Consider the following 18,707-nt stretch of genomic DNA (forward strand, 5'->3'; position numbering starts at 1 on the left):
TTTCTAGATTTCCGTTGATATTTTACTTCTTGGGATAGTTAACAAAAATTGCTAGTTGATGCCATTAGAAAAATTCCAGAAAATCTAAAAAATACTGAGTGTTTTGCATTTTTGCTTACCTCGTGTCTAGATGGGAAACGCTACAGCCTAGCAAACGCCATAGCTTGGCGTATTATAGAGCTCCATGCTCGTCGATCTTGAGCGTTGTTGTTTCCCTGAACTTTTAGGGTCCTCATGTACTCTCCTACCGTGTGCTGCCAGCCTGAGACGAGACCTGCAAAGACGCTGCTTCTTTTCCCTTGTTTTGGCACTTGTTCTTCTTTTCAACACAGTTGACCATCGAGTTTCAACTGTTTCCTTGACTGTTTCACCGGTTTCACCTAAGCCGCGGGTGGTGTATCCCATTCGCGAATTAGTAAATTTATTTTCATAAGGATTTTTTTACCGGGAAGAAAACACACGTTTATAACTGATTAGTAATAAGCTAACCGGATGAATTGGAATACACAGGATTTTGTTTTTACACGTTTTTTTTTTGCTCGTATTTTTGTTCGTGTGACTTCAATTTGCCACCAATATCTTTGCAACATGTTTCAAAAAATCCTAAATAATTCAAAGAAAAATCACATGGTAATTAATATGCGTTAAGCATTTAGGATGGGTGAAAAATTAAGAAAGTGTAAATCGTGTAAAAACAAAATCCAGTGTACTCGATAAAGTGAAAAAGTCTTCGTAAAACAAAAATCAGGCGGAATATTTTATTTGTGATACCAATACTTTCACACAAAAAGCTGCTGGCTGCAACTGACAGTTCATGACAGCAGCTGACTGGCAGCAAATGAAGTTACATTTTTTTCTCTTTGCAAGTCCCGTCCCAGCTGCCAGCGTGTCCGTGGCCTTCCCTGAAGTCGTCAACCTCTTCCTGGTACCCTACCGGGTTGAATGTTCACATATTTGTTCGACAATTGCAAGCACATTTTTGTCAAGTGCCATGTTGTTCGACCACTCAGAATGTAAAGATATTTGTATGGATCAATCAATCTTTTAGATTTATAAATAAACATTATAACGGAACATGCCCAGGCCCACTTTCATCTGCATGACGCGTGGAGACGCGTGGTACACAGCGAAAGAGCTTTAACATTATTTCATCTAAATCAGATATAGGGGAGATGGTTCCTAAACAGACCGGTGCCCCCACACCAACCCTTCCGGGGGGCAGCAGGGACAGCAGGGACAGCATTATGTCCAAGGGCTTGACGACCCCTCCCCAGCTGTCTGCGAGTCAGGGAGAACTGCCTAGGGCGTGGTGGGATTTAGCAGTGGGCTCTGCTAAAATCCCTCCCAAAAAACCACAAGTGCCCGTAAGCGGACTCTATCAAAGCGACTGTGTGCCGCTTCAAAAGCACAAGCCCAGGGAGTGCCAATTGGCATGTGGAGTGTCCCTACTTCGGTAGGGTAGTGCGTGAGCTGCTTCGGCAGGGAGTGAGTGATCTGTTTGTGCTGAGGCAGGAGTGTCATAGCGCGTCACCGCTATTGTCACCTCGAAGCGCAGCAGAAGTCTGAGTATGGACTGCACATGCTAAGGTAAGAGTGTCGTAGCGTAGTATCGTTGATTGGTCCCTACATACCGCTATCGACACCTCGAGGCATGGCAGTGGAGTGTTAGAGTGAGTCGTGGAGTGTACCTACTTCGGTAGGGTAGCGCGTGAGCTGCTTCGGCAGGGAGTGAGTGATCAGGTTGTGCTGAGGCAGGAGTGTCATAGCGTGTCGCCGCCGCTATTGTCACCTCGAAGCGCAGCAGAAGTCTGAGTATGGACTGCTCATGCTGAGGTAGGAGTGTCGTAGCGTAGTATCGTTGATTCGTCCCTACATAACGCTATCGACACCTCGAGGCATGGCAGTGGAGTGTTACAGTGAGCACCCGAATAAGGGTCACATGGAGCGAATGGTCTTTGGAGAAGCTGCTTCGGCGGCAGGGTAGCAGTGGGTTGTACCCACACACCTACAGTTGTGCACATGTGGTGCATGGGGAGTGTCCCTGCTTCGGCAGGGTAGCGTGTGGTCTGCTTCGGCAGTGGTGTGATTGATCTGCTCGTGCTGAGGCAGGAGTGTCGTAGCGTAATATCTGTAGGCCCAGGCAGTTACCGCTATTGACACCTCGAGGCATGGCAGCGGAGCGCCCGGGAGAGCATCCAAGTAAGACTCAAATGGAGTGAATGGTGTGCGAGCACCCAAGTCAGTCTCGCGTGGGACGAGTGCCTGTGTGAGCGATAATGAGCGAGTACGCTTAGTACTGCCGTCCCCCCAGAAGTAGTACTGCGAGGTAGTTCCTGGGGGAAACGATGGTGGAGCCCAAGGGAGTTTAGTCGGTATTACCGGTATGGTCGAGTCCGACACTCCAGTACACTTCCGTGTGGTAGTTTGGCCACTACAATGCACGTGTACTGGGTTAGTGTGTAAATGCATTCTCCCTTGTAAAAAAAAAAAAAAAAAAAACACCAACCCTTCCGGTCTTTTTCATAGATGGTGCTGTCAGCGAATAAGTCTGTATTGTAAGGTGAACGCTACCACAGCACTAACAATTTGGACTTACATAGATACGTATTTCCATTGTCGTGTAGCTTTGCGTTTTAAACCCATGTAGGTAACCCATAAAAGTTACCGAGTTATACAAAGTTGAATTGAAGAGAAATTTGTTGAAGAAGAGATCGTTAAAACCCCGCCATTAGTATGGTTAAAACGCTATCAAGAACCGCCATCGTACCCAAATTCCATAGTCTGCCTGATTCGGCATTGCTCCGCCTATTCAGTTAATTTAATCATCGTATAATGTTCTGTGAAATTGATTTGTACCAACTGCCCAACAGATTGATTTTCTCTTTTCTCGCTAGTAGGCAGCCACTTTCGACAATCTCGTTTGAAATTGCCGGGGTTTTTTTTACAAAGGAAGCATACCTAGGTGCTTTCACGGTGCTTCATTTACCGTTATTATGAAAATAAATATACCATTCAATCGGCAGTCGCCATTCGGTTTCTACTATTATTCTACGCTTCTGGACAAATTTTCAATAAAATACGTTGGTGGGATTTTCGAGTTACGCCGTTTTTAAGTTTTTCGATGAAAAACGCCCTATAAATCGATTAAAAATCCATAGCACAACGTAATAACTTGAAAACAAGCAGCGGGCAGTAGGGACTATGTCTAAGAGCTTGACGATCCCTCCCCAGGCCATCTGCGAGTTGTGGGGCTTGCCTAGGATGTGGTGGGGTTTGACAGTGGGCCCTGTTAAATTCCTATAAAAAGCTGCATTTATCCGCAAGTAGGCCCCGCCAAAGCGACCTTGTGCCACTCAAAGCGCACAAGCCCAAGTCCTGGTGTCAGGTGGGACACAAAACAGACCTGACACGACGGCCCTCCGACGAGACAGGAGGTTTGCGCAGGCCCAATAAGCCGCCTGGAAAACCAATAATTACTAACAATATAAAAGATAATACGACTCGATATAATCGGCAAAGACCTAGGCGACGAATAAAGGATCACGATTGGAAGCTTGGAACATGGAACTGCAAGTGGCTAGGTTTCGCAGGTTGCGACAGGCCACTTTGGTCTTAGTCTGAATAAATAATAATAAGTTATTTTGTGCAGAATCAATTAAATCTCTATACCCACAAAAAATAAACATTTTCTTTTGATGCAATAGGGTAACCGCACCTTTAGTGGAGGTACCACCAATAGTGGAGGTAGTATGATTTTTTTGTAATTATACACTCTACTATAGTTTCAGTTGATGCATTATGGTATAAATATGATGTTAAATACAACTTATCATAAAATTTTGATTGAAACCCAATAATGTTTCTCAATAAAATTGACTCCCCTGTACCTATAGTGGAACAACTGTACGTAGCTCTGGAAGGTGCAATTCAAAGATCTTGTGTGCAAAGAAACGGGACCATCATCAACAAGTCTTACATGCTCCTTGGTTTTGCGTATCACATCGACATCATTGGTGTAGATCGCAGTGCAATGGAAGAATCTTTTAAATGGAAGACTGGAAGAATAGGACTGATCATGAACTTTGTCAAAACCTGGCAGTGAGCGTGGCAGCCCAAACGGTGTTAGTCCCGAGGTTGAATGGGTGGGATGCGATTTGAGGTTGTCGACGAATTCATATATATTGGAACATGAGATAATGGTGAAAACACGTGTTGCGGCTGCAAGTAGGACTTTCTACGATTTTCGTAGTCAGCTTAAGTCTCGCAGCCTACAAACACGGACAAAGCTAGCTCTGTACACATCGTTGATTCGTCCAGTAGCCATGTACGACATGGTCGTTAAAAGATGTAGAACATCGAATTCTGGGAGTGTTTGAGTGGAAAATACCGCGCTCAATACTTGGCAGTGCGGTGGAAATTTAAGAATGGGTCAGACGCTTGTATCAATTGTGCCAAGTGTACAAAAATGCAGACATAGGCAGACTGATAAAATACGGCATATTACAGTGGGCTGGACATTATGCACGTTTGCCGAAAGAGAGACCAGCAAAAGTCATGTTTAGCAGAGCATCTGGAAGAGGACGTAGACCACGCACTCGCTGGTTGTGTGCAATCCAGGAAGATGCGCGTAAGACGCGTATGTTGCAGACGAGCCGGCGTACCTGTGACTAGCGGCCCTAGAACGAGCGACCTGGAACAAGATATTACAGTCGGTTTTGCTCCGGATAACATGGAGTGTACGAACATAATATGTACAGGCAGATAGATATTTAATTGATTTTGTATAAAAAAAAACTCGTTTGCAAGTTATTACGTTGTGCTATTGGTTTTTAATTGATTAACAAGGCGTTTTTCAGCAAAAAACTTAAAAATGGCATAACTCAAAAATCTCGCCAACGTTTTTTTTTGAAAATTTGTCCAGAAGCGTAGATCTATAGTAGAAATCGAATGGCGGCTGTTGATTGAATGGTATATTTATTTTCATAATAACGGTGAATGAAGCACCGTGGCTTTATTCGTGCTCACTTTGTTTCCTTTCATTGAGCCGTCTCGATCTTGTCGCTTGCGATATTCATCTAGCAACTTTGTTTTGATAAGCTCCATAGTTATGTCAGCATCTGGACGAGCTTCTAGTGCCGATTTCAAGAAGTGGAATGATTTCGGCATGCTTCGTAACACCATAACGATCATAAACTTTTCGATTACTTGTATATTAAGTACACGTAAAGGCTATAGGATCACTCCAAAACCGAACATTTTATAGAAGGATCGGAGACCCATAGTGTTATATACCAATCGACTCAGCTTTACGAATTGAGGTGATGTCTGTATGTGTGTATGTGTGTGTACAAAAAAAATGTGAGACACACTTTTTTGTGCTTAGCCTTATCATTCGACGCGGAATCCTTTCTAATTTTTCGCTATTGAAAATTGGCCCAATCGGCCATTGCGTTCCGGAGTTATTCAAAAAACATTGTTCGTTTCCCCATTTTCCCAAGGGTCCTTGGAAAAAAAAAACTCGAAATCGATTTTTTTCAATAAAGTACGTTTGAATGGATTATGAGAAGCCCACGGAAAAAAGTTCAATGAAAACTGAAGAATCACAAAAAGATCTAATCCGTTATGAATTCGGAGCTCCCATAAAGATTCTTAGACAATCATTCGATTTCTTGGATGTTTGTTTGGAATCGGTAGATCCATAACTATTTCTGATCAAAATCAAAAAATCAAATAAATTGATTGGATCCATTGAACATTTATACAAATTCCTGTGATCCATTTCCTCTATTGGAAGCTTGTAAAAATGTTCGTTAACCTTAAGAATTCAAAGATGTATGTCATGCTTCTGAGCAATCCTTACACAATCTTGGAAAAACAATATTTGTCCTGAAAACGGTAGAAAATTTCTCAAATGATGTACTGTATTCTGTCCTTGAAGATCCTTTCGAGTCCTGATTATTTTTAGAACTGATTAAGTTGCTGCTGCAAGCATCTGTCTCTAGGGATGGACATTGGACAGTAACTGTTATGCTTTCAGCGCCAATATTGGTAAAATGTGCGTCGGTTCCGGAGACAAAGTCAGTGATCTTATTGCAACCGCTACTGCCTTCAAGCAGGAGATCTTTCTTAATCTGGTTGCCTTAGTTCTTTCTGTGTTTCACGTTATACCGAAACGATTCCTACTGTTATATCTTTCACACTAACAGCTCCCGTGGCACCTTTGTGGTAATGGATGCAGCTCTATGTGGAGAAGGGATGAAAGTGAAGCTCCACTCATACCAAAGTTTAGGCTTATAATTTCCACGAATTTGTGCGAATCGATTTGAGCTAATGCTTATACAAGAAATCGACCCAAATCGACATTTCCAATTTGTCCTACCCACGAGTCGGAACGTGGATGCGCCTCTGGACACTATGAATCAATACGATTCATAGTGCAGATTCAGTAGAACTTTGCAAGTTTCGCCAAGAATCAACTATTATTGAAGCATCTTTAGTCCACTTAATCTTTTATTCTAACTTATATTAGGCAAAATTCTTCTCTAAATGTGAAATATTATTGTTGGTTTCTCTAGTAAGGGGCGCCCAAAAACAGATTTCGCCAAGGGCGCTGAGAATAATCTTGATATTAATTCGTTGTTCGAGCGTTTGGAGGCTGCGGGTCTAAAAAAAAACAACCCAGAATAATCCACCTAGCGGCGATGGTGCCTTTTTCGTGTAATACATATATAAGTCAACTGAGTGAGGTTTAGGCACGACAGGGTTTTGCTGTGATTAAAAAGAGACCAAATGTGTTATGAAACTACTGATAATTCTCATGAAATTTGAATATGATTTAGTTCAATGATCAGATGGGATAGAGACCCGTTGGATGAATGCAAGGGTGTGTTACCAAACTAAATTGAAAAGAATAGTTAGTTTACTTCACACGACTGTACGTGCGCTAATGCTTCTTTGTTAAAGGGAAAGTATTTCTTTCAATAAACACCACATCAATACCGACATGTGCGATTCAGGAACGCTCGTGTGCTCAACGATGAAGTGTGACTTTCAGATGAACCGTACTTTAACAGCAAGAATTGGTGTGTGAGAGGATAATGTGCAATGCGTAAATCTTCGACAGTCGTAAATGCGCGAATGCACGCCAAGATCGGTTCGATAAAACCAAAATGTTACTAGGTAGAGAACCAAATGCTACAAATAATAATGAAATAAAGCAATCGAGATTATCGTTATACTTTATCCCGCAATGCTAAATTAACTGAGTGCCGATAAACGGCTATGAGCGAAACCGATGGAAGCATCACTAGTGCCCGACCGACCAACAAAAAAAAAATGCAATGTTGAAAAGGTAGGTGAGGGAATATGAAACAAACCTTATGGATAGATGGTTCTTGAAAAATCCGTGGAAAAAAAGGTACACCACTGTAGAATCCCATGTGCATCACATTTTGATGGAATGACGGGGTGAGCATCAATTAGACTAAAGCTAGGCATTTAGTACATTGACTATTACAGCAAAAACTATGAACTATTACATTTAGTTTTTGTTCAAAACTATTTGAATTTAAATTTTGTTTTATAAGAAGGGTGGGATTTAGGGTTCTTCTATTGTGCTATGACGTCATACACCAAAGATGGGCACAGATACAGGCGAACGGATAGAGGGAAGAACCTGAGAGGGGGAGAGCGGAGAGGGAGGATTCGGAGTAGAGAGGTGATGAGTGAAGGTGTCTGGAGATGGGAGGTATGAAGGAGTCCGGATTCTTGCTGGTTACTGGCTATGAGCCGGAACCGGCTTTGTGTGTGATGGTTCAGGACACTACAGCACCCTCTGACTGATAAGAGCTCTGTGTAAAGGTGAGATTCAGAAATGCCAAAACGCAATGAAATCAGATCTCTGTACAAAAACAAATTCGGAACTCATAAGAAGATACAAAAATATGTTTGAGCTTCAGTACCGATGCATGGCCGAAATCAGTATTATCCCACTTATTATTGAGCCGAAACTGATTGAGGGCGCGCCTTTGAGAGTTGGTATAAGCCATTTTTCGAAGGGTATAGGGTAAGACGGTATAATATGCCCCCCCTAAGGCAACTCCTTGATAACTTTTTACTTTTCAACGCAATTTATGCAAACTTTGTGTTATTTGGTAGTGCAGGAAGTCACAAATGCATTGCCCGTAAGGGGTTAGGGACAGAAGGTCGAAAGACAAAAGGTCGAAAGGACAAAAGGTCGAAAGACAAAACGTCGAAAGACAAAAGGTCGAAGGGACAAATTGTCGAAAAGGACAAAAGGTCGAAAGGGACAAAAGGTCGAAAGGACAAAACGTCGAACGGGACAAAAGGTCGAAAGGACAAAACGTCGAACAGGACCATAGGTCGAAAGGACAAAACGTCGAATGGGACAAAATGTCAAAAGGACAAAACGTCGAACAGGACCAAAAGTCAAAAGGACAAAACGTCGAACGGGACAAAAGGTCGAAAGGGACAAAAGCTTGAAGTAGACAAGAAACTGAAACGGAAAGAATCAATCTTGCTCCAGTGTGTATTATACGCGGTGTATTCTCAATGCGTGCGTCTGCGTGGCTACGACTTCCACTATTTTGACAGATCGAAGTGACATTCAGAAAACCTAGATATTCATGTATTATTTGCACTCATTGGATGAATTTTATTTAAATGTTAAAAATAGTTGTAAAATAAAAGAGCATTTTTTGCCAACTGTATAGGACAACTCTGTCTCGCGAAATACAAGTTTATTAATTTCTTATCAACAATCTTTTTTATCTCTATCAGAACTGTCTAGATATTCATAATATTGTTTTACAGTTATTACTCCTTCTTTGAAAATTGCTCATTCTTCAACTTTGATTGATTAGATGAGTGAATTATTTCTTTTGGAATACACCCATTTTGTTATCAACTTGTTCTAGATAGACCTTTTGTCCCTTTCGACATTTTGTCCATTTTTCGACCTTTTGTCCTTTCGACCTTCTGTCCCTTTCGACGTTTTGTCTTTTCGACCTTTTGTCCTTTCGACCTTTTGTCTTTTCGACCTTTTGTCTTTCGACCTTTTGTCCTTTCGACCTTTTGTCTTTCGACCTTTTGTCATAGATTCGACCGTGAGTAGTCACATAAAAATATTACAGATAACACGTAATAAAGCTTTTTGAAAAGTCGTGAAAAAATGAATTTTAAAAGTGCCTGGGCAATACGCCCCACCTCAACCAAAATCATTTAATAGCCCTTCATTAGTATTTTATCAATCCCATAATAAAAAGGCTACAAATCCTTATGCGCTTGACATTAAAAAACCAACATAGGTCCATCCAAGCAGGTATGAATTACATTTCAATATTTTCCATACAATTTGGAAGCAACTGCTGCAGGCTCGCTGCGCTTGTGTCCAGTTGGTAAGGGCATATCGTCCTGCCTACACTGGGGCGTTTTGGCCAGTGAAACATGTTTTCGAAAATCGTTACATTTTTGAAGATGGAGACAATTTTATATCATATTAACCACTGAGAAAAGTAATTTTGTTGCCCAACTGAGTGTTCCAGTGCAAGTTTTGCGGACAGTATGCCAGAGTCGCTCCAGAATGTTCAGCAAACAAACATTAAAAGTTACATCAAAACTGTGACTTTTTGTATTTTGCAAATATTTTCATTAAGTAATACAAAAATATTCCCATATTCACATAGGATGATGGTTTTACAAATATTTATAGGTACCAACTGAGTTTGACCCTTAGTTAGTTATAGTTTTCTAGAAATCAAAGGGGGGCTTTATACCGTCTTACCCTAAATAGCGGTACCTTAATCTAAAGAGGCCTTATATTAAGCTTGAGAATATATTTGAATACAAAACGACTACTTCATTTCTTCTCAATAGAAATGGAACAGAAAGACATGCACTAAACAAATGACACAGGTATACTACAAAAGTTCAATGAAATGGACGCAGTGGTTCATCCCGAACAAAAAAAAAATGATAGTGGAATATATAGATGAGCGAGAATAAATCCCCTGTCTCCAAACGAGCTTTGCATGCACTATGGAACCAACAAGGTCAAAAAACATTAATATCCTTGAGCGCAAATTATGGCCGTTTTCATTCTTTTAGTGCTTCGCTGCTGGCTGTGACGATGACTGTGGCTAATGGAAGGGACAGTAAATATTCAAAAGAATTACAATAGGGTAAAAGACCCAATAGTGGAGGAACTAAGCACGTTCCACCACTATTTCTTGCTTTTCATCAAGTCTATAATTCATTGCACTTACCTCAAGAGTGTAAAAGAAAGATCGTTAAACATATTTTATCCGAAAAGTGTTGTAATTGCAGCAGAATTCATTACTGCCACTTAAAATAGTACTTCCAATCATTGGTGCAGTGTTCCAATAGTTGCGTTATTTTTTAATTCGTGTTCCTATAGTTGCGAATCCTATTGTTTTCATATGGGACTCGCAACTATGGTAACACTACCGCAACTATTGGTGCAAAGCCAAGAAAAAGATAAGATATTTTAGTGATACTTTACCGATTTTGAGATAATCCAATCCTGTTTCCTTTTATTTCGTCTACTGACTTGTCAACAAATTGATGGACTGCATGGCACAGTGGGCGCAGCAAGCCAAAAACGTGCGTTTTTTATTTGCGTGCAAACCAAGGATGTTGTCGATTATTTAGTAATCTGCGCTCGATCATTTAGTAGTTTGTCAATAACTCATTCCAGAGGCTAAATTTCAAAATGTGTTGTATGGTGGACTTCTAGTGCGAAGGTTTATCTACAACTCTGCCTAACAGTTCATTGTATGATTTTCACTAACAACGAAGCTATAGATCCAGAAGCAGTAACTTATACTAAATGATTGAAATTTTGTTATCATATAGTACAAGTTACTGCTACTAGCGCTATAGCTCCGTTATAAGTTAAATTCAAACATCGACCTGTTAGGTAGAGTTGTAGAAAAACCTTCGCACCATAAGTCCACCATACAACACATTTTGAAATTTAGCCTCTGGAATGAGTTATTGACAAACTACTAAGTGATCGAAGGCAGATTACTAAATGATCGATAACATCCTTGGTGCAAACGGTTGATTTTACATAGGTGGTGTCTTCGGAAAAAAAATTTACCAAAAAATGTCTTTTGAAATATTAGGGTGACCTAAAACTTCGCCTGTTAGGGTGATCCAAAAACATTTTTTTCATTTTCGTTCAAAAAATTTGAGCCGCTACAAAAGTGATAGAGCTTGAAAATACAAACAACTTTGTAGAATATACCAACTCTCTATCTTTTAACGGTAGCGAGTTATGATGAAATTTTAAAAAATCGTATCTAAAACCAGTTTTTTTCAAGAAAACTTTTTTTCTTATTGTTTTTCGACATGGACATGTTCTACAAAGTGAACAAGTACATCAAATCACACGTTTTCCTAAAAAATGTGGATATTTCGGAGGTATATTAGAGAAGTTATTCGACTTATTCGTATTATATAATGCAATTTTGCTATGTTCATATCTTTAATTGAGGCAAATTGTGGCAGATCAAACACCAACCATATGAAAGTATAGACATCCAACTACCAAATGCACTCTGTTTTATTAGGAGGAATTCGGAGGAAATGTTGATTTGACAAACATTAAGGTGACTCAAATTAGTATAAAAATCATTTTTTAAATATATTCATGGATCACCCTATTCCCTTTTATTTCACTTGAAAATGTTGTACATGTTCACTCAAATATGTACATGTTCAAATATGTACATGTTCACTTTGTAGAACATGTACATATTTGCACCCGAATTGTTAAACGTTTTGTCTTCACAAAAATTATTAGAAGGTTTTTAGAAAAATGAGTGGGGAAATATGTATATTTGAACTGTTTTTCATGCGCCGCTTTCTCATACATCACCGCAATGAACTTAATATCATTCAAACGATTACAATATACAGGGGTTAGACAAAAAGGTTGAGATAGGCAAAATTTTGTCGAAGTTCAAATCAGCATAACTTTGCGTAGAAAAATCCGATTTCGATGAAATTGGGACCATCGGACGCGGAAACTCTTCTAGTATACTATCCTTATGCAAAACCTGAGATTGGTCCTTGGTCACCGGAGATGTTCCGGGTTTTCCGAGGGTATGTTAAAAATGCATTTTTTCTTCTGCTTGTCATTTTATGTGACGATCACTGACATCTTCTTTTATGCTTTCCCCAGAGACTAGAACTCATATGCTGATCAATGCTGGCTGCAGATCGAAAATCCATTAGGTACACGCAGAGATAAGGCAATTTTCGTGAAAACGGTACGGGATTGGCCATACACCTTGAATAAATATCACTTTCGCAGAATATCCGGAACCTGTTACAAATTGGCCAGAGAGTCTTACAGTCCTCAAAATATATCTTTTATAAAGATCCTATATTCATTGCCTTGAGAAAACATGAATTTTGATGCCCATATGGCATGGTTACAGATGGTGCCAAAACCGGCTTTTCCGGGAAGGCCCTTGGAATCTGCTATAAGGATGGCAGTAGACACTATCATTTTGAAAATGTTTCTGTAATCATCGTTTCGCAAAGCCATGAAGTTAGATACTCATATTTGCATTATTCCGATCTGTTATCATTTCATCATGTTTCCGGGACCGTTTTTACGGAAATGGCCATATATCTGCGTAGTTTTGATGGATTCTCGATCTACAGCCACCATTGGTCGGCATATTAGTTCTAGTTTCTGGACAAATATGATGAAAGTAAACGTCATATAAAATGACAAGCAGTGGAAAAAATGCATCTTGAATGTACCCTCGGAAAACCCGGAACATCTCCGGTGGCTGAGGAACAATCTCAGGTTTTGCATAGGGATAGTATACTAGAAGAGTTTCTGCGTCCGATGGTCAAAATTTTAAATATCAAAATCGGATCATTCTACGCAAAGTTATGCTGACTTGAACTTGGGCAAAATTTTGCCTATCTCAACCTTTTTGTCTAACCCCTGTAGATGGAAATGTGAGCAAACCATCAGGACTTTGAGAAAAATAAAATCAAGCGGATTGATATGCCAAATGCATTCTGTTATAATAGCAGCAACTTGGAGGAACTATTGGTTTGATTTACATAAAAATGACTCAAGCTTAAATAAACATGCAAAAACACTATTGTTGGGAATAGTCACGTTTAAATACTTTTTGAGAGCAGATTCCATTTCGATCAGCTTCAAAGCTGTAACATAATTTATTTATTATTCATTTACATTATAAATTCATAGTTTTAATCTTACATTCTAGTATTATAATCTAGCGAACCTTTTTTCCGAACATACGAGTCACTTTAAATTTCTTCGACGTACTCGACTGTAACTCTTAATGTACGAAAAAGGTGCATAAAAGCAAAATAAATGCCTAAAGCATGTATAAGAACGATTAAAAAAAAAAAAAAAATTTATTATTAAAAATTTCCTAATTTAAAATTTTTCTGCGAAGACACCACCTATGTAAAATCAACCGTTTGCACGCAAATAAAAAAACGCACGTTTTTGGCTTGCTGCGCCCACTGTGCATGGGTTACTGCGTTACGTAGATTTTGCAAAAACAACACTACCGCAACTATAGGAACACCCACGACTATCGGATCTTTCACCCTAATGAAAATACAATCAAAGGCCATAGCAGCTGTGCATTAACGAAATATCTCATCACAAAGCAAACCATGCATTCCTTGATGGTAGCAAAATCGCTTGCGTTAGTGTGAGAAAAAAATTGTGGAATTGAAACCAGTGTGATTAGGAGAATCTGTTGTTTATGTTCATGGTGGGTGATGGCGCCTAAAATGTTGACACACGATTGAGAACGGACTTGTATGTCTGTTCTCTGTGGTGTGACATCATATGCGCTTGGTACACGGTCAAAAAATGAACCCGCCCATGCTTTCACTCATCTATAGATTCTACTAATCTATAAGCAAAGCCACTCAACAAGGGCAGTAAAGTGTGGAAACCCAACGTTAGGTAATCTCATGTTTACAAAAGCTAAGTATAATTTACCTAACTTTTGGCTAGTTTCAATTTAAAATTAAGTATATTTTACTGAATATTAAGTAAATTTTCGAGACGAGCCAGCCTTGGGCTGAAAGTCTCGATAATAAAGACAACAAAAAAGTAAATTTTACTTAATTTCAATAAAAATTTACTTAATTTTGGGTTCCTACGCTGAACCCCCGATTTGAGTGAAAAGTACTTAATATTAAGTACTTTTTTCTAACCGTGTATGCCTTGACTTGACTTATTACAGTCGAGTATTACAGAGCTGATCGCTGAACGATGTTATCAGCCTTTCTATCAGTTGTATTTACCCTATTTAAACTCACTTCTACCTACACTACCTTTTGTTTTGAAATTTTCATCGCGAGCTCATGAAGGAATGATATACATAGTAGGAAATCAGCAAAATATATGGGAAATCCAGAATTTACGTAATTGTGTCGATAGTGGAAATTTTTCAAAATAGCGATAAGAAATCAATAATGTGAATAGGTGATCTTTTGCACTTAGTTTTGCATTTATTGATGCGCCTATAGTTATAAGCGCTCGAAATATAAAACATGAAAGAAACGCGGATAGAACATGTAACTCTGCCAACACTATAACCAATATTATTCAGAACAACGCATGATAAGGAACATATTATTTATCTACATAAAATCGCACATATCGCTACTTAATATGTTTACATTATATAACAATATAATCCAATTAACAAAGCAATTCTATTTCACAATTTATCATTTATTTGCATACTATGCAAATGTTAAATGCATTTAAATTTGTTTTTTTTTCACAAAAATGGAAAGAAAATTATTTTGAGCTTTTAGTGGAATGTCTTTATTTGCAAAAAAAATGGGCTGACTATTTTTGAGTGAACAACGTACAAATGCCAACTTTGTTTTATGCATAATTTCCAGGAATTTTTATTATAAAATATATTCAATCACCAAAACGTAAAACCTGTTACAATTTAATCAACTCTCTTTCAAGAAATAGAAACGCCTTAGTGATAACGAGAGAGACTCGCTCACTAACGAACAGACGTAACACTCGAGATAATTTCTGTGTTCATAATTTTTTGCCTTTCTCGTACAACAAAGTTGTTCCGAAAGGCTATAGGACTGCTCCAAAAAACAACTTTTGATAGAAGGCCGGGAGACTCATAGTGTTATATACCGATCGACACAGTTCGACGAATCGAGGTGATGTCTGTATGTGCGTATGTATGTGTGTGTATTTGTTTTTTTTTTGACGTAGGACTTACGTCTTTCTTTACTATACTGGGTGTCATTTAGATTTTTGGAAATCGCGAGCGTTACGCTGAAAGGGAAGATTTCGAACGTTACTAGCGCCTTTATCTTTCGATGGATTTTTAAGATTCATATATCAATCGACTCGGACACTCTCCAGCAATTTGCCAACTTCATTGAAACTTAAATTTTTTAACGATAAGCTATTGAAAATTTCAAATCTTGTCAAGGTCAATAAAAATTTCATATGTAATCAATTTCGTGCATTCCTAACACGGACATCAGAATGCATTGCCACGTGCCTTCGGATCCACCGCAAGTTTTATTTTGTGCATAAAAGAAGCAGTGGCTTCCGTGTGCGAGTCATTACAGTTTGTGACAGCAACGCGTACTGACGTGCTTTTCGCTCCCGCATTGTTTCTCGCATTTTTTTACACAGCATGCAGTCACCAGCGGGAGAGCGGTGGGTCTGCGAGTGTGCATGAAAGAAGAGGGCGCATTTTTTACCGTGCTATGCTAGATGATGGTCGGATGCAGTGGTGTCGGTTGCGATCGATGCAATCGCCTCGCTCGAAGTTCACGGCTAGAGGCTGCGAGGGCAGCGGTGGTGGATGAAGAATAATAAAATTAGTCCAGAGACATTTAGTCTGTTCATTCAGGGAAAGTGATTGGTTTAATAATCCACAACTATAACAGTTCTGATTTCGTAGCAAAAAAAATCAACTAGGTACACTATTGAATATAGAAATTGATTAAAAATAATTATTTTCATTAACTCGCAGCAGGCATTGGCAATTAAATGATACACATTCAGCAATGGTTGGATACCTATTTTAAATTAAGAAATTTTGCCGTATTACATGTTTTAAAATAGTCCGCAAAAAATAATTTCCAGAAGAATATTTTTAATAAACATTATTTTATACTTTGGTTCTCATTTTCTAAGAAATTATATTATTAAACTGAACTCATAGTTTGGAACCAAAACATTAATAGTAGTTTTTTCAGCACGAGTTGTTTGTTTATCCAACGAGGCTGTTAACATTAAATCCTTTATCACTCAAAGACGAACTGTAAACCAGGTATTATGATCAGAAATTGCAAAAATAATTTGTAAAATCTATAAATTCCTTACATTTGCTTGAGTAAATAAGGGTTCAATAGTTAGAAACAATGCGATTCTAATTATGTATTTAATTATTAGTTTCATTTCCAGAAGTTTTGAAAAAACAAATAGCTAATAATTCTACATAGTATGAATGTTGTCGTTTCCAATATCAATACCTACACCAATCAAACCCCATAAATTCAAAAGATAAATGTAAATACGTTACGATTATTCAAGTCCTACGTCTACTCGCGGTTATGTTTAAAACATTACCCATTACTTTTTTTTTTCTTCCTAAGCAATGGAGGGGGAATCTGCTCAACAGAAATCCTGGGTTATCCAGGAAGTGCGGGGTTAGGGATCACCTCCAACAGCAAACGAGGGAGGCAGGACTACATCCCAGACCCGCTAAACCGTTTCCATTGCCGCCAAGCCCATAGTCCCTTCGGTACAACCAGAAAGTAATGCTTCAAAGGGGGGCCAGTGCAGAACGCACCCTCGAGGTTAGCTGCGTGTCCTTGCAGCACCGAACATCGTAACTCGCTTTTTTAGAAGAACACCATGGTATCGTAACACTCGGGCGAGGCCGAGCAAGCCAGCTGCGTTACCTGCACTGTGATTTTACAGCACGCTTAAACGCCAGGCACATCGAACCCCCCATGGGGTGCTTGCTGTTCACAGCTTTGCTGGAACAAATCAAACAATTGGGCGGGTTCGTGCAGCATTGTGCCTTATGTCCCTCAAATCCGCAGCGTCGGCAGAGATTGCTTCTGTCAGGGCCTTTGCAGTCCCATTGCTTGTGCCCCGGTTCCAGGCACTTGAAGAAAACTTCGGGTTGCTCGTATATGCCCACAGGGCATACCGACCATCCCACCTTGACGCCCCCTAACTTGACTACCTTGGAGGCGTCCGCTGCAGATAGCCGAACCAATGTTACCTGCGTCCCTGTCGGACCTTTCCGTAGCCGAACGGCTGCGGTGGACGTCTCCACTTCACACTGTCGCCGCAGTGCCGTGACGAGCTCTTCGACTTCGGTGATCTCGTCCAGGTCTTTAACCCTTAGATTCACCTCCGTCGTGAGTGCCCTCACCTTGACCGTCTCGCCTAGGACTTCCTCCGCCAACTTCTTGTAGGCGGCGCCCTTTTTTCGAGACGCTCCGCCTCAGGCCGAGGATCATCTCGCCCATCCGGGTACGTCTTATTCGACGTACGTCGGCGCCGAGTTCACCGAGCTTCACGTCACTCCTCATCGCCTTCAAGACGTCCGAGTACTTAGCCTCGTCCGCCGTGATGACTAGGGCATCGCCCCTGGAGCGATTGGCGCCTACCCTAGACTTCTTGCTACCCTTCATTCGCCTGGGCCTTCTTTTCGGCCCTTGACGTCTTCGGTTTCCTCTTGTTCTTGACCAGGGTCCAGGAGGCGTCATCCCCTCTATTCCCTGGTCTGGTGCGGCTGAGAGCTCTCAGCCTGCCGTAACCCCTTACCACCGTCTTTCCTGGGTGGACGGACCTTTCCAGGTCCTTCCTCCCCCGGTTTTGGAGGTACCTGGCCGGGGTTCAGCTTCCCAGCCCCACTACCCTTGTTCGGGGTAGTAACCCTTCGCGTTTTGGAGTGGCCCCCAGGGAGCTCATCCCCTGGAGACTGTCTCCCCCGTTTTGTGTCTGCTCCGTTGGAGCAGTCACCCCCGACGTACCCGCAAATACTTGAGCCTCAGTCTGGGTAGACTTTGGTACCACCGTCTTCGCTGGCACGCCCTCGGTCGATTCGACCTTGCCCGAGTCCGCGAATCCTTGGGCCTCAGTCTGGGTAGACTTCGACTCTACGGATTTCACGGGTTTACACTTGGCCGTCCCGACCGTCCCGAAGCTCCTCTTGAGGTCCTTACTGATATTATGCTTCGCAAAGTCGATGATGGCGTCCAGCTGTTCCGTCGCCACCTCGAAAGCCGAAAGCCCATCGCGTTTGCGGTTCATCGTCTCCACAAGCCATGGGCCGTCAATAACCTCTACCGGCGTTTTTTAGCCGAGAGGAAGGTTAAGTGACCCACGCTGGCGCTGCGCACTGAGCTGCCGACTATTGCCTCTGGCCTCCTAGGCGGAGACCTGAACAACCCACCTCTTGCGAAGGGGTTGTCGCCTACACTACTACCACTAATTGAAGAATTGACTTGGTTTTCCATTTTGGTCCCACGAGTTGCTCGGGAAAAGAGGTCCACCACGCCAGAGCCCAGCATGACGCGGTAAGGGACAATTACTGTGGAGGGTGCCCAGGTACCCCACAGGCTCCGTTAAAGGC

Source organism: Armigeres subalbatus, chromosome 3 (assembly GCF_024139115.2).
Source record: "Armigeres subalbatus isolate Guangzhou_Male chromosome 3, GZ_Asu_2, whole genome shotgun sequence".
Classification (NCBI taxonomy): Eukaryota; Metazoa; Arthropoda; class Insecta; order Diptera; family Culicidae; genus Armigeres; species Armigeres subalbatus.